Below are 16,873 nucleotides of genomic sequence, written 5' to 3' on the forward strand. Positions count from 1 at the left end.
CAGGAATCAAGATGTCCGCACCCAGCCTATGGACCCTGGGACGCCGACTAACAAGGTAAGTATGCACATTTTGGCTCTTACATACCCTGTATCCCTGTTATAGTTTGTCAAATACAACATAAACCACATAGATTTTATATTTTGTCTTTTTTTAGCAAATGTTTGCAATTCCGACATACGTCCATTCAGAGATACGACTGATCCTTTGGTCTGAATTACAGTCGTATTTGCTCCCTTTGGAAAAAAACAAAAGAGGGGATTTCATTGTTGCCTATTTGTTCTTCCTCCAGCAAGCTGTACAATCAGAGGCCAGGATCAGAGCTAATTGTGAGGATGTGCAAGATGGAGATATCCTTTGAAGAGATAACTGGATTGAAGTCCCAGATGACTCCATGAACCTACATCATTGCTTTAGCATTCCAATAGTGTAGATTTTATTCCTTGTGGCTCCTTAATTCTCCATGTAAGAGCACTCTCCTCTTGCAGCGCCAGTTAGTCAAAAGCAAAGAGAGTAAGCCTTGCTGCCAATAGCTGCTGTGGGCCCAGTCTGGAAGAAGCAAAATGCTGGATAAAATTGACAACTGAAATATAGAAATGTGAATGTCCTGGTTGTCTTTCAATTACTAGGAGTGTTTTCTTGGTGTGCTTGCACAAAATTTGAGTACCAATGAAAGGAATCTCTTTCAGATCCAGAGTTCTTCCATGGGAGCTTGAGAACATTCTGTGAATGCTGAGAGACAGCTGACCATCTCTGAAGAGCCATGTGTCTGCACTACTTACTGCTCTCTACCCATGGAGTTTTTGTCAGTTCCTTGATTCAATGGCATGCAAAAAATAGAAGACATTATCAATGTTAACAGTTCTTGCCAGAAAAGGTACAGAAGCAAAAATGACAAAGCCACACAATCATAATTATAATAGATAAAATAGTCCAAGCATAGAATCCTAGGTAATCTTTCCCATAATTTACCCTTTTAAGCTCTGGTAAATCATGACTTACTGCTTAGAATAAGTTGCATCTTGAACATTCTTTCATGATATGTGATGAGTAGAATTTCATTTTTGGCTTCAATCTTTGGCCATCGACCAAGCTTGCTTAATTGTCTCAATCATCCACTGTGGGCCCTGTTCTTGTCTGTCAAATATAGAATACACACTCTAATTTCTAACTAGCTTAGTCTTTAGTAACCTTGAAATTATTCAAAATCAGCATGATCAAAGAATCTATGGAGAATGGGTTGCAGCATTTCAAACAGCATGGTGTTTTCGATGCCAAAATCTAAAACTACGCATCTTCATTACCATCTGCTTATAAGATTGAGTGAGAGGCTTTCATAGTGAGTAACGTCCATCGTGATGTCCCTCTCCAAAGTTCTCAATAAAAGGTGCACAGATAAATTTCTGACTTATTGCATTCATTCCCTTTCAAAATATAAATGTTCCATGTATCTTTGCATAGATTTCACATATGGACTATAAACATTTTTTCATTTACCTGTATATTTTGAGGTGCCTGGAATCATGAGAAAAAAAAATTTGGATTTGCATTTTAAGTTATTTGTTCAATTGAACTGGGTGCCTACTTCAATAAAGAATGACAACATTTGTCAAAGGTTCTTTACTGCTTTCTAGCTAATAAACATGAGATTAATGTTAGTATCCAACTCAATGTTTGCAGCAGGTCGGCTACTGACATGCATGAACACATTGCTCAAGGTGGTGAGCAGAGTATATTGGAACCCAAACTTCAAATTCCAACAATGCAGAACGATGTATTAAAAGAGATGACAACGTTCTATCACATCAAATCTACCTCATCACAGCCTTAACTGCACTTTTCCCTTTAACACTATATTCTGCACAATTGTTTTATTGTGTACTACCTGTTGTACTCATGTAGGTTTATTTGCCTGGATAGCATACACAGCAAAGTTTTTTCTCTTTTTCTCAGTATATGTGACAATAATAACAATGCAATTCTTTTAGAAATGCTGGGAATAATGGTTTTGAAACTACCCTTTAAGATGCACTACACTACATATATAAAAGGAAATAACAAAGAAATGTTTGTCTTACTCCTCTGTTCTCAATGATTTTCCCATATGAAAATATAATTACAGGGTATATGGATCCTGGAAAGGAGGTAAAAACAGAAAATGAAAGTTCAAGGCTCACAATGTATTCCTTCATTCCGCAACTTTATCTGCACTAAGTTTAATGAAAGTGGATAAGTAGAATGTAATTTGGTTTCTTTAGTACAATATTTTACAATCTCCTATGATCATTTCTTGTAAGAGCAAAATCCCTTGAAGATATTTCACAACCTTCCACAGAATCTAATACATGCATCCCAGCATTTTCAAAGGACAAAAGTCAAACTATTTATATAGCCAATGTTCTTGTAGTTCCCAATTATTTCCAATTTACACCATGTTCTTCTGTTTCCATGCTTTGTTTGCATTATTTGGCTTTTCTTTCTCATCAATTGTTATGTTAGAATTCTTAATTAATTTATTTAATTTCTCTTTTATTTTTCTAATGTAATGGAATATGTATTTGGGAGAATTTGGGAAAATTAGAGTAGGTTACATACATACATACACACATTTAAAACAGATTTTATTTAAAATACTGAAGAATTCATATTCAGGGACTTTACAGAAACTATGGAGAATATGAAGCACATTTCACAAGTAGGTGCTAATTGAAATGATGTCATGAAATGTATAGACCATTGTTTGGATTAGAGACAGGCTGGCTGGTTGAATAACTAAAAGGCTTCTGACCTAACTACAAGGTGCTCATTCAAAGGTCAATGAGATGTTTTGTTCAACTAAGATAACAGATGGGAGCAGAAGGATAACTCCTGTTGTTGGCTGAAGAAGGTGGGTTTTTTGCAAGTGAGAGAGTCATATGGACTTTCTAGCAGTTGGCAGTTGGGGAGAGAGAGAGAGAGAGAGAGAGAGAGAGAGAGAGAGAGAGAGAGAGAGAGAGAGAGAGAGAGAGTATGAGACAAGCACAACAAGCTCCATCAGTCAGTGTGTGTGTGACACTGAAAGAGACTGTTCAGTCACGGCTGAAACAAGCCAGTAAAAGCTTATTGGAAACAGGAAGCTCCAGAGTGGCGGATGGTTGGAAGTGCTATCTATCTGACATTTCTCTTGGAATAAGTGGAACAGAAAAGAACTCTATAGTAGCCTGAAAGAAAGAGGTTATCACCTGGAGAACCCTGATGGTGCAGGTTTCATCAGCGAGACATTGAGGTGACTAATGGTGGTACCTCAGTTGTGGAAATCCTGGAACAACAAATCTCCCTCTGCAAACCCAAGAAGAACCTTCCTGAGCAGTAAACATTTACCTTTCGAGCACCAAAGCCTGGTGAACTTTATACATGTTGAATTCTGTGCACAGTATAAGAATTGCCTGCAACCAGAGAACTTGGAAGAAGGAGAAGTGAGATTGAACTCTGAACCAAAGAACTTTTCTTAAATTTACACACATATCGTACACATGCACTTAGAATTAGAAGGGGGTTAATTTGGGTTAGTTAAGTTAATAGTTTGATTCTGTTTTCATGTTTAAAGATAATTAAAAACAACTTTTGTTTAAATAAACATTTGTCGTAGTGAATATCTATTGCTGCTGGGTTCTGGGGTCCTTTGGGCTCGTAACTAATCTCTACAATTCATTTTATTCAAGTTACATTTTTGATGTTTTATGGATTTAATTATTTTTAACATTTTAATAGTATGTCTAATTTTAATCATTGTTGGTTGTAACAGAGAAGCTCAGAGGCTTTTGACCTTCATTGCGAACTTGGGGATAGGTTTCACTGGACACCAAACATTGCTGTGGGGCCCTGAATGGTGCAGGGCCTACTACATCAGATCAGAACTATCTGGCATCCTGCTCAAAATATGAGGGCATTTTAGAGGTAAGCAGCCAGAAAGCATGAGCAGAATACTGCTTTGTGAAAGTTCCAATAACATTGCTACATTAGGATTCCACAGAACATAATTCCACCTCTGTCCTCTGTAATGAATGATTGTTCTTTATGTCCTTGGTAACTGAGCTCAAATTGTGTTTCGCTGGTCTCTTCCTGTTCTACATGTTCTCTTCACCATGTTGGTGAGATTTTTATTGAATGTACATCAATCTGCTGGATCAACGTTTACTTCAAAGCAACGCATGTCAAAAACTAAAGGCCAAGAGTTGCCAACTACATTGCAAGTATAATTATCATAGAAAATTCATGAGAGTAGAATCTATAAAAACAAAAGCTACAAACAGCATTATTTAACTGAGAAGTGTATAAGACTAAGGTGCCCCTGTATTAATTTTTTATTTAATTTTAATTCTGAAAAACTGAAAACTGTATCTCTGAGATGACTATTCTAAATTGTTGTCGCCATTAGCACAAAAGAATGCATCATTGGGAGGGTGGGCGTAGTCATGCAAAGGACATAGATGTGTTTTGATCGAGCTCTCTGCGAAGAGTATCAAAAAGACAGTTAAAATTTTAACATTAAGACTTTTTCACTAAAAAAAATGGACAAAATAAGTACTAAGAAACCAAAGCAGCCGAGAATAAAAATTGAGGAAATTTCTACTCAGCCAGCGAAACCCCAAAAGGGAGCAGCGTAAAAGAGTGGCCTCAGAACTGGCAGACCCCAGCAGAGCTGGGGAGTCAGGACAAGTACTAAATATTATCATGGAGGAAATGGAAAACTTGAGCAACCAATTTGTTTCCATTGAAAATGTAATGAGAGACATGATTGAAGAGATGATGGAAATTAAAGAAATTATTGAAGACTTTCATGAAAAGAATGACCCAAGCAGAAGTAGATTTAGTAAAAACACAAGATAAGCTAAAAGCTTTGGAGAAAAATGTGAAGCAATGGGAGTCAGACAGACAAGGTCTGCTGGACAAGATCGACCACATGGAAGAATTTTAGCAAATGAAATAATGTCCGAATTATTAGACTGAAAGAAGGAATTGAGGGAAGAGATCCAGTGAACTTTTTTTGAAACATGGATCCTACAAGTTGCTGGGAGAACACAAATTCAGAAAAAAACTGCATATTGAAAGGGCTCATCGGATCCTTAGATTAAAGAGAGCTGGCAATCAGTGACCATGATCCATCCTGGTAAGACTTTTGAGTTACTGGGAATGAGAGGCAATTCTGGGAGCAGCATATGAATTCTCGAAGCAAAATAATGGCCCACCCGATACTGACCATGAGAAGTGGTGTTTTTCCTGATTTTAGTACTACTTTAATTAAGGAAGGGATGTAAAAAGACAATTGTGTTCCAAAAACTTGAAGTATTCAATGACTCTGAGTGTCAAAATAGCAGAAGGTAAATGATGAATTTCAAGACGAAGAATAAGGTAGAAGAATTCCTTCAATGCCAAAGAGGATGACTTGAAGAATGTTTACAATTGATCTTGTATCATGAAGGTTTCCCATAGTTCTCCAGTATAACATGCAGTTGAGACAGAGAAGTCACAGGGTCTGTCAGACATATCAGTACATCATCAGTGAATAAGTTAATTTTGTCCTCATCCTGGCCCACTCTATAACCTTTAATATCTGGATCCTGATGAACGGCCTCTGCCAGAGGTTCCATTGCCAGCACAAAGAGAGCCAGTGACAGCAGGCATCCTTGTCTACTAGATCTGGTAAGCGGGAAGGCTGAAGAGACCTGCCCATTGGTTACAACTTTACCTTGGGCACATGGTATAGTATCCTTATCCAATTTTGAAAAGCTGGTCACAACCCTGCCTTCTCTAGCAGCTTAAATAAAAATTCCCACTCCAGTCTGTCAAAAGCCTTCTCTGCATCCAAGGAAATGGCCAATCCCCTCTCATTTCTAGATGGTGCCAGATGCATTACACTCAACAGTCTGCCAATATTGTCCACTGCTCGTCTTTCCTGCACAAAGCTTGCCTAGTCTTTGTTTATCAATTTTGGCAAATGCCACGTCAATCTGTTTGCCAGGGCTTTGGCTAGGATCTTGTAATAAGTATTCATCAGGGAAATTGGCCTATAAGAAGAGGGCATGAGTGGATCTTTACCTTTCTTCAAAATCGTCCTAACAATCGCCATTGTGAAAGATTCCGGGAGGGTCCGTGTTTCCTTAGCCTGGTCTATCACCTCCATATTCAGAGGCATTAATAAATTCTTGATAGAACTCAGGCAGGAATCCGTCCTCCCCCAGAGGCTTGCCTGCTTGTAGCGCACTCAATGCTTTATCCAGCTCTTCCTCTTTTAAAGGAAGATCTAATCCCACCTGTTCCTCTGGATACAGGTGTTGGAGATCTAATCTGGCCAGGAACTCGTCCATTTATTGGGATCCCCAGTCAATCAGATTTATACAATCCTTCATAGAATTCCCTGAAGGTCTCATGAATTTCCTTTGGTCTATATGAGACCTGGCCATTCCCCATTTGTATTGCATGAATTCTTCTAGAGGATTATTCTGCCTTCAACTGCGAAGCGAGGACCTTGTGAGCTCTCTCCCCCAACTCATAATACTTTTGTCTTGACCTCATAATGGCCTTATCCATACTATATGTCTGAAGTGCATTATATTCCAATTTCTTGTTTGTGAAAGTTCTATAATGGTCTTCCGAGCCTGATTCCTGAAAATCCTTCTTTAATTGGGTAATGTCCTTTTCCAATTCCTCCACTTCACTCATATAATTTTTCTTGACTGTCTTTGTGTAGCCAATTATATGGCCCCTCACGTAAGCCTTAAGGGTGTTCCACAGAATAAATTTATCTGGAGTAGAGGGGCAGTTGTCCTCACAGAACAGGGCTATTTGAGTTCTTATAAAACTACAAAAGTCCGGCTTTTTAACCAGCAAGGTGTTAAGACACTACCTGTATGCTGTGCCTTGCTTATCTGGCATATCTGTTGTCAAACCCAAGGGGGAATGGTCTGAGGCCTTGCCCTATACTCGGCTTCCATGATCCTACCTTCCAAATGGGCTGAAGCCAGAAAAAATTCTATTCAAGAGTAGGTCATGTTGCTTCGAGTAAAACGAGTAGTCCTTCTCTCTTTTATCATTCTTTTTTAAAGAAGAAAGTTCCCCTTCTTTGATCTGAATGGGATTAAATAGAAGAAGAAACAGCGGATTTTTTTAATAAATGGAATGTTAAGTTAATAACAAAAAAGATGGATAACCCTTTATTCATATATATGATTAGAATATGGCAAGAAATAAATGAGTGTATTGGGAAAAAAAGCAGGTATATCAATAAGAAAACCATTATATAAAAATGTATTGCTGCCTATAAATCTGGGTAACAAAATATTGGATTCATGGTATGATAAAGGTATAAAATCTACTGATGATTATTATATGGAGCGATCTCTTATGTCTTTTGAACAATTAAGAAATAAATACAGAGTAGCTAATGGGACTTTCTTTTGTTTTCTCCAGCTGAGATCAATCTTAAGAGAAAGATGAAATCAGTGAAATGGAATGAACGATTTGGTTGGGAAATACACCAAAATTTATATTTAAGATGTACTATGCTCTCCATAATGAAAGTGCAAAACCAGGTTTACCGAGATCGAGAGACGGGAGTCCGATCTAGGTGTTGCAATAATGGAAAGATGTTGGTCTGATTGGTGTTTGGATAGCATGATATCAATTATAAATGCAAGATACGGATTAGTACAATATAAATTTCTACATCAATTATATCTCACACCACAGATATTGCATAAATCAAAATCGATGGTGTGGAACAGAAATAGGAACATTTTTACATGCTATGTGGTTGTATGTGAAGGTGAGACCTTTCTGGCAGGACATTACTAAAATATTAAAAAGGATAACAGGGGTAGGCTTCAAGGACGACCCAGAGCTTTATCTTCTTGGTAACTGCATTGAAATAAGCAATAAATTAACTAAATACCAAATTTAATTTGTTAAAATAGCCTTGGCTATTAAGAAATGTATTGCAATTACTTGGAAATCTGACTCCCCGCTTCAAATAGCACGATGGACTGCTGAGATGAATAGCTGCATTCTTATATAAAAAAAATTACATACAACTTAAAGAACAAATATGACATATTTATTAAGATATGGAAGCCAAATTTCAGAATCAGAATCAGGATTTATTTTCATGAACGTCAAGAAATGTGGTGTTTGCAGCAGCATCACAGAGCAAACAAATATTATAACCACATTACTATAAAAAATAATTGTGGTGCATGAAAACTAAGGCAGTGTCTTTGGTTCAATGATTATTCAGGAATCTGATGGCAGCGGGGAAGAAGTTGTCCTTGTGCTGCTGAGTGCTCGTCTTTAGGCTCCTGTGCCTTTTGCCTGATGATCAGCCTGAAGAAAACTGAGGTCCTCCATCAGCCAGCTCCCCACCATGACTACCAGCCCCCCCACATCTCCATCGGGCACACAAAACTCAAAACGGTCAACCAGTTTACCTATCTCGGCTGCACCATTTCATCAGATGCAAGGATCGACAATGAGATAGACAACAGACTCGCCAAGGCAAATATACAGAGCCGTTGTCATACCCACACTCCTGTTCGGCTCCGAATCATGGGTCCTCTACCGGCACCACCTACGGCTCCTAGAACGCTTCCACCAGCGTTGTCTCCGCTCCATCCTCAACATCCATTGGAGCGCTTTCATCCCTAACGTTGAAGTACTCGAGATGGCAGAGGTCGACAGCATCGAGTCCACGCTGCTGAAGATCCAGCTGCGCTGGGTGGGTCACGTCTCCAGAATGGAGGACCATCGCCTTCCCAAGATCGTGTTATATGGCAAGCTCTCCACTGGCTACCGTGACAGAGGTGCACCAAAGAAAAGGTACAAGGACTGCCTAAAGAAATCTCTTGGTGCCTGCCACATTGACCACCGCCAGTGGGCTGATATCGCCTCAAACCGTGCACCTTTGCGCCTCACAGTTTGGCGGGCAGCAACCTCCTTTGAAGAAGACCGCAGAGCCCACCTCACTGACAAAAGGCAAAGGAGGAAAAACCCAACACCCAACCCCAACCAACCAATTTTCCCCTGCAGCCGCTGCAACCGTGTCTGCCTGTCCCGCATCGGACTTGTCAGCCACAAACGAGCCTGCAGCTGACGTGGACTTTTACCCCCTCCATAAATCTTCGTCCGCGAAGCCAAGCCAAAGAAAGAAGAAGCAGAGTGAAGAGGCCTTGGCCTATGTGGTAGGGGGTGTTTGAGGATAGAGGCTGCTTTTTTAAGAGACTGCCGCATGTAGATGTCCTCGATGGAGAGAATCTGGTGCCTGTGATGTCAAAGGCTGAGTTAATAACCCTCTGGAGTTTATACTTGTCCTTAGAGTTGGTGCCTCCATACCAGGCAGTGATGAAATCGGCCAGAATGCTTTCTGGAGTGTACCTGTAGAAATTTACAACAGTCTTCGGTGAAATACCGAACCGCTTCAGACTCCTCACAAATAGCCGCTGGTGAGCGTTCTTTGTGATTGCATCAACGACGAGGCTCCAGGACACATCCTTGGAGATGTTGACACCCAGGAATTTGAAGTTCTTGATCCTCTTCACATCCTCGATGAGGACTGGGTCATGTTCCCCTGACTTTCTCCTGAAGTCTACAGTCATTGCTTAGTTTTGCTGATGTTGAGCGCAAGGTTGTTGTCGTTACACCATTCAACAAGCTGATCTATTTCCCTCCTGTACGCTTCCTCTCTGCCATTTGTAATTCTGCTGACAACTGTGGTGTCATCGGCAAACCTGTAGATGACATTGGAAATGTGTTTGACCAGAAAGTCATGGGTGCATAACAAGTACACATACTTGGGGTACCCTTCTGTTGATAATCAGTGAGGAGGAGATGTTGTTTCCAATTCATACTGACTGTAGTCTTCTGATGAGAAAGTCAAGGATCCATTTGCAGAGTAAAGTACAGAAGCCTAGAGTTTGTAAAGCACTGACCACCACTAAGGGAATAATGGTATTGAAGGCTGAGCTGTAGTCTATGAAGAGCATGAATTGCTGTTTTTGAGGTGATCCAGAGTTGAGTAGAGACACAGCGATATTGCATCTGCTGTGAAGCGATTGTGATGATAGGCGAATTGCAGTGGGCCCAGATCTTTGCTTAGGGATGTGTTAATTCTGGCCATGTCCAGGCTCTCAAAGCATTTAATCACAGTAGAAGTTAGTGCTACTGTGAGGCAGCCCATGGGTAATGGAATAATTGATGCCCTTTTGAAGTGGGTGGGAACCTCTGACTGAGAGGTTAAAAATGACCGTGAACACTCCGGCTAGTTTGTTTCCTACTGATTTTCAATACCATGCCAGGTACACCGTCAGGGCCTGACACCATGTGAGGGTCCACCTTCTTGAATGATGTTCTGACGTCGCCTTCAGAGACAGAGATCACAGGGTCCTCAGCCTTTTCAGGGATTCTAGTAGGCATTGTTTATTTGGATCATATAAGGTCCCAATTGTAATTATAAATACAATAATAAAAAGGATAATAATAAATGCTGCTGTAGTATAAATGCAAGTGACTTCCCCATATAGAATTTTTGATGATCAACATAAATGTGATCCCTGACAATATGTGGATTTATATTGTGAAAGTGAGATGAGGGGTGGTTTTGTTTTGTTTGATTTTTTTGTAAAGAAAAAGTTTTATAAAATATATATATTTAATATTGGATAGTTTTTTCTATGTATATTTATGGAAAAAATATATAAAATATTTTTTTAAAAAAGCTTGTGTCATTGTGGAACTCTCAAAATATTGCCTGGAGATACCAAATACTAATGCTTTTTTAAACATTAATAACTTGACAATAACTGAGGATTTCACTGATTTCCAGTAGAGCAATAAATTATATCACCACATTGTAGACTATTCAATAAAATAGCAAGGTCAATAATGAGGTCAGTACCTATTAACAACACTAAACAGCAATTTAATCTTTTACAAGAGTCAGAAGGGGAGAAGGATTACCACTCAAATTCAATTCTTCAGGTGTATGGCAGCATTCAGTCACAGAAGCAGATGTGATGATCCTCTAACTGGAAGTGCTCCCATGGGAAATGGGGAAAAATCCAACAAATAAATGTTTGATAGAAATAACCATGCTATTAGAAATGGTTGATGCAGAAAATGTAGCCAAAAAAACTACAACATAGTCTGGTAGAGTTGAAGGAATATCGAAAGGAAGGGGTGAGTATTTATGTTCGTCATCCCTAATGGTGCTGTGGATGTCTGAAAATTAGGGAGAGCTTATTCTGCAAAAACTCACTCATTTTGTGCCAAATGTAAATTTCTGAAAAGGCTTTAATTTCAGCCTTGGGAACTTTCGTTAAAAATGGCAGTAAGCTTACTTCAATCTGTTTATACATTGTTATAAAATGATTTTGACCATGTGCAGGTGATGTCCCATCATTTTATTTGGTTCTGTGAAATCACCCAAAGAAAAGAATTGTGCCTGGACTAATGGAAAACTGGCCATTTTCCAAACAGATCTCTCAAGTTACATCTATTTGAGCTTTCTGATCTTATTTCTGAAATACTATATGTAAAGCTTTCCTTTCGGGTCCTTTTTCTCTGGGTTGTTTCAACTTTCAATGCTTTGGTTATTAATTACTTTAAATATTGCAAATACCATTCCAACTCCATTTTCAAATTTGCCGTTGACTCCACAGTAGTACGCTAAATGTTAAATAATGATGTCACAAAATGCAGGAAAGAGATTGAAAGTTTGGTGGCATGGTGCCAAGATACCACCCTCTCTCTCAATTACAAAGGACATGATCATTGACCTCAGAGAGGGAGAAGAGACCACACCCCTGTCCATAACAATGGTGATGAAATTCAAAGAGTAGATCTCTTCAAGTTCTTATGAATAATATCTTTGATTATTTAACCTGGGATAAGTACATTGATGTGATAAATATGGAAGTTCAGCACGCTTCACTTGGCATTCAACAATTTCTATAGGTGCACCACTAAAGGTATCCTTGCTGGATGTATCACAGCATGGATGTTCAAGATTAAAAAAGCTATGGAAGGCAATGAATGCAGCTTGGTGCACCTCAAGGATATGTGCTTAGCCCACTGTTCTACCCATGACTGTATGGCAGGTACAATTCAAATGCTATCGACAAATTTGCCGATGACGGCACGGTTGTCAGCAGAATCACAAATGGCAATGAGGAAGCTTTCAGGAGGGAGGGAGATCAGCTCATTGAGTGGTATCACACCAACAACCTTGCACTCAATGTTAGGAAAACCAAGATGATTGTGGACTTCAGGAGAAAGTCAGGAGAACACAATCCAGTCCTCATTGAGGAGTCAGCAGTGGAGAGGGTCAAGAACTTCAAATTCCTGGATGTCATCATCTCCAAGGATTTGTGCTGGAGCCTCCATGTTGATGCAATCACAAAGAAGGCTCACCAATGGATATACTTTGTGGGGTGTTTGAGGAGATTCGGTATGTCACCGAAGACTCTCAAAAACTTCTACAGGTGAACATTCCGGATTATTGCATCACTGTCTGGTACAGAGGTGCCAATGCTCAGGACAAGAAAAAAACTCTAGAGGGCTGTTAACTCAGTCTGCGACATCATGGGCACCTGTCTTCACTCCATTGAGGACATCTTTAAGAGGCGGTATTTTAAGAAAGCAGCCTCAATCCTCAAGGACCCCCACCACCCAGGCTATCCCTCTTCATTCTGCTACCATTGAGAAAAAGGTACAGGAGCCTAAAGGCGAGCACTAAGTGGTACAAGGACAGCTTCTTCCACTCTACAATCAGATACCTGAATGAACAATGAATGCAGACACTATGTTACTTTGACTTTTCGTGCAATTTTTTTAAGATCTAATTTTGTAAGGTGGTTTATATGTTTGCACTGTGATGCTATTGCAAAACAATGAATTTTGTGACTTGTTCATGACAATAAATTCTGATTCTGAACATATTGAATGACCCATCACATCCTTTCAAACAAATTAATTAGAAGTGTAAACAGAAGTATAATTTCCCATCAAGAGTGTAGATCCAGTGTCAATCATTCTCAATAGGAATTGCTAACTCAAGTAGTGGGCCTTAATTAGAATGACAAAGACTAAATGACAGTTTCAATTTTGGTTAACCATAAACTCCAACAAAAAATGAGACAACACTGTGTCAGATGGAGACACTGAAGGGAAGCATGTGAACTCCCCAATTCACACAGCCAACATCACATCGCCCCACCCCTACTCCCAACATCCTCAACGAAACCAAAGGGCCTTCCTGGCAAACAGAGGCTTCTAGTCTGTTGGAGAAGATCATCTTCACAATGGACTCACAACCAACTTCTTGCAAACTTTTAATCTCTATGTCCTTGTCCTCTATACTGTTTCAATATAGTCCAAATCAAGTTTGTGGAACTGCTTCTCAGCTTTCAAATAGTCATGTTATAGCTCTCAAAGCAACCAAGAATTCAGCAGGTTCAGATAACTAGCTTTTATAGTCGGTATCATAACTAATTATTTTTGATGAAACATAATCAATAGGGTTTTTCACACTGTGGGCGAGCAGCGACTCTACTTGAATCTGGGTGAAGTTCCTGGAAAGCCAGGACATCCTGGGCCTTTCAACTGCGGTCCAAATTCCCTGGAATTTGCCCTCCCCGGCAATTTATGTGGAGTCCTGCCACCAGCGATGATGCATTATGCATGAGGCCACTCGAACCAGAGTTCTCAGGATCTCAAAATTGGACCTTTATGTCACTCCCCATTGTTCATTCACACTGACCTTCACTGATATGTGAACTGGATACGGGATGTTTATTTCATCATCATTTCTTTACCCAGTTTTCAAACGTTTAATGCAATGCACCCCCACCCCATCCCCAACTATCCATCGCCCTCCCCCCCACCCCTCCTTCAGGGCTGCTTCGGCATGTCACGATGGCAGCATAATGCAGAGCGGTTCCAGCTGTGTGGAGGTTATGGGTAACGAGGATGGCCATTGATCCCACATTGAGCCGCCACTGCCACGAGGTATCAGAGCGGCCCTGAAGTGGCCCACTGTTGTCAGGATTTCTGTGGTATGAATCTTTATTTTAATTACCTATGTGACGCAGCACGCTAGTGGTGATGTCACGACACTTCCCCTGTTCAGCCCTTTGCCTTTTCACACCACAGGCAGTGGGTGGTCAGGGAACATTACCTGGGTCCACGGAGGGCCACAGATCCGGGTAATTTTCCTGGGCCAACATTTTCACTCTGCTGGTTCACTGGAGGGTTCTCAGGAGAATTTCCTGGGAATCCCCATTTTACATGGCGGTGTGAAAAGGCCAAGTCTGTAATGTGAACTTAGTTTGCCTACCTTCACATATGTATATATGCTGGGTATATCTACCATCTTTTATTTCCTGTTTCCATCAATTGTGATGGTTTATAACACACATTTCTAGCACATTCTCCACCTTACACTCCCCCAACCATTCTCTCCTACCCTTATTCATCTCGACAAAAATCATATGTGACCAACCAATTTCTCTTTCAGATACAAAGCTCCATTTAATTGTTAGTCATTATGTTTCAATCTCTACTCTTGTCACCAATAATCCTGTCATTCTCTCCAACACCATATTCCCACCCCACTATCTCCTTGTAACTTAAAATGTTTAATTTCTAACTTTTCCCAAGTCTTGTGAAAGATCATTAACCCAAAATGCTAGCTCTATTTCTCTCTCAACAGAATCTGCCTGATCTGCTGAGGATTCCAAGTATTTCTAGTTGAATTAATGTCAAGAGAACTGTGATTGATATTAACTGAGGTGATATGACTACCAGCCTACTGCAGGGGGCGAGCTCTATACCTGCAGGAAGACCATTTAAGGGGCTGACTCCACCTGGCCAGCTATCAATCAGTCGACCTGAATATAAACCTGAGCTGACCCCTCCTGAACCAATCACACAGGGAGCCACCAAGGCATGAACTGGTGATCAGACTTTACTGGAATAAAGCCTGTTGTACAGTCAGTCTTTTGAGTTTTGTGCTTGCTCGCTGCTACCTCAGCACACCACAATTTATTCCAGTAAAATTTTAAAGAGAGACCATGACGATCGAGAGAACCTAGAGATCGACCCCCAACACTCGGATATCGAGGCACGCTTCGAGATCTGGAAGCACACGATTTAGGCAAACATACTAACACAGGCGGAGGTGATCAGCACAAACGAGAAATAGCTCATGGTGCTCCTCACCAAGCTGGGCCCATGAGCTTTCCAGGCCATCAAGGATGGCACAGACTATGAACCTGTGATGGCTGTCCTGGAGGGCATGTACAAGCCCCCGACAAACATGGTCTACACCTGGTACCTGCTCAGCATCAGGTATCAGCAGCCAGGTGAGATGGCAGATAACTATCTAGGGGCCCTCCGTGATCTAACCTGCCCGTGCCTGGCTGAGACCAGGGTGACCGAAGAGGAAGTGGAGCGATTGACCCGGGATGCCTGCGTGCGAGGGCTGCAGTTGAGGAGTGACTGACAGAAGCTGTTGTAGGAAAACATTACCTCACTTATCAGGACAATGGAGGTGGTTGCTCCCTGGAGGCTGCAGCTCATCATGCCCGACTCCCCCAACCTCCTGCCTGGCAGGTGCAAATGACAGCCGTCACCAAAGGGCCCTACATGGAGGAGGTGATCACTGCTGCCAGCGCAGCTCACCCCTGTAAGTACTGCGGGTTCCAATGTGGGTCAGACATGCGATCCCACAAAGGCTGCCAGCGAGGAACTCGCATTGTTCCCGAGGTGGAAAGAAAGGACACTTCACAAAGGTGTGCTTTTCCAGGCCCGTCGGGAGTGTGGGTCTCCACGACCAGCTGGAAGCCCTCCCGAACATCGCCACTTGTGAAGACCAGGTGGCACCATTACTCATCCTGCCACTTCCGCCCTCGCCGCTGACATCACTTCTGGCCAAGCCCCCAACCAGCACCACTGCAGTGTGCTTGCCCCGGGCACCGCCATCTTCCTCCGGACTACTTCTGCCCACACCGAAGAAGCCACTCCCGCTCACTCAGATGATGTCACCTCCAGCTTCACTGCCGGTCGGATCGCCCGACCACACTGACACCACGTGCGTCTACCGGGCATCGCATCTTGGGCCAGATGGGCCTTGACAGCATATCGAGGGGACAACGTGGTCAACATGTGCGTACACCCGATAACCCACCTGACGCACCCCACGCCCAGGATGGAAGCCACTGGCTGCTATTTGTCTGATCCATCGGGGAGCAGTGACTCAGACCCTGAGATGGTCCTGGCATCCACCACCTTAAAAAGGGACATTCCCATGGACTCGGGCACTCAATGATGGACATCGCTGTCAAAGGGAAGGTAACAAAATGTCTATTTAATAGCGGTAGTATTGAGAGCTTTGTGCACCCAAATGTGGCCTGGTTACTAAAGCTCAAAACCTTTCCCAGGAACTTTTCCATCGCCTTCGCTGCCCAGGACTGCTCCATCACAGCCCTCAGGTGCTGCTCAGTGGATTTGACAGTTGGGGGTGAGGGGAGGACATACCAAGAGTTCATGCTCCTGGCTATGCCCCAGCTCTGTGCCCCAGTTCTTTTAGGGCTGGACTTCCAGCGCCACCTCCAAAACCTTACCTTCGCTTTCAACGGGCCTCTCCCCCACTCACACTCCACAGCACACAGCCCAGCGACTGTCCCCAATCCACCTGTGGCCTCTCCAAGCTTCGGGTAACCTCTCCCACCCTCTTCAACTACCTTACGCCAGATTGCAAGCCTGTAGCTGCCAAGAGCAAGCACTATTGAATGGCCAACTGGGTCTTTGTTAAGGCAGAAGTGAGGCAGCTTCTGGCGGAAGGTATCA

At 41.7% G+C, this 16,873-nt stretch overlaps 1 long non-coding RNA gene across 4 annotated transcripts in view; it reads right to left on the minus strand.

Moving 5' to 3' along the window:
* LOC138764169 (uncharacterized) overlaps positions 1-16,873 on the minus strand; it is a 100,427-nt gene that overhangs the window by 48,384 nt on the left and 35,170 nt on the right. The window contains exon 2 of one of the 4 annotated variants that reach the window (XR_011358029.1): positions 1,001-1,135. The exons of the other annotated variants lie outside the window; for them this stretch is intronic. This is a non-coding gene — a long non-coding RNA (uncharacterized lncRNA). The remainder of the gene's footprint in view (positions 1-1,000; positions 1,136-16,873) is intronic. 4 annotated transcript variants of the gene reach the window in all.

Source organism: Narcine bancroftii, chromosome 5 (genome assembly GCF_036971445.1).
Source record: "Narcine bancroftii isolate sNarBan1 chromosome 5, sNarBan1.hap1, whole genome shotgun sequence".
NCBI classification, from domain to species: Eukaryota; Metazoa; Chordata; class Chondrichthyes; order Torpediniformes; family Narcinidae; genus Narcine; species Narcine bancroftii.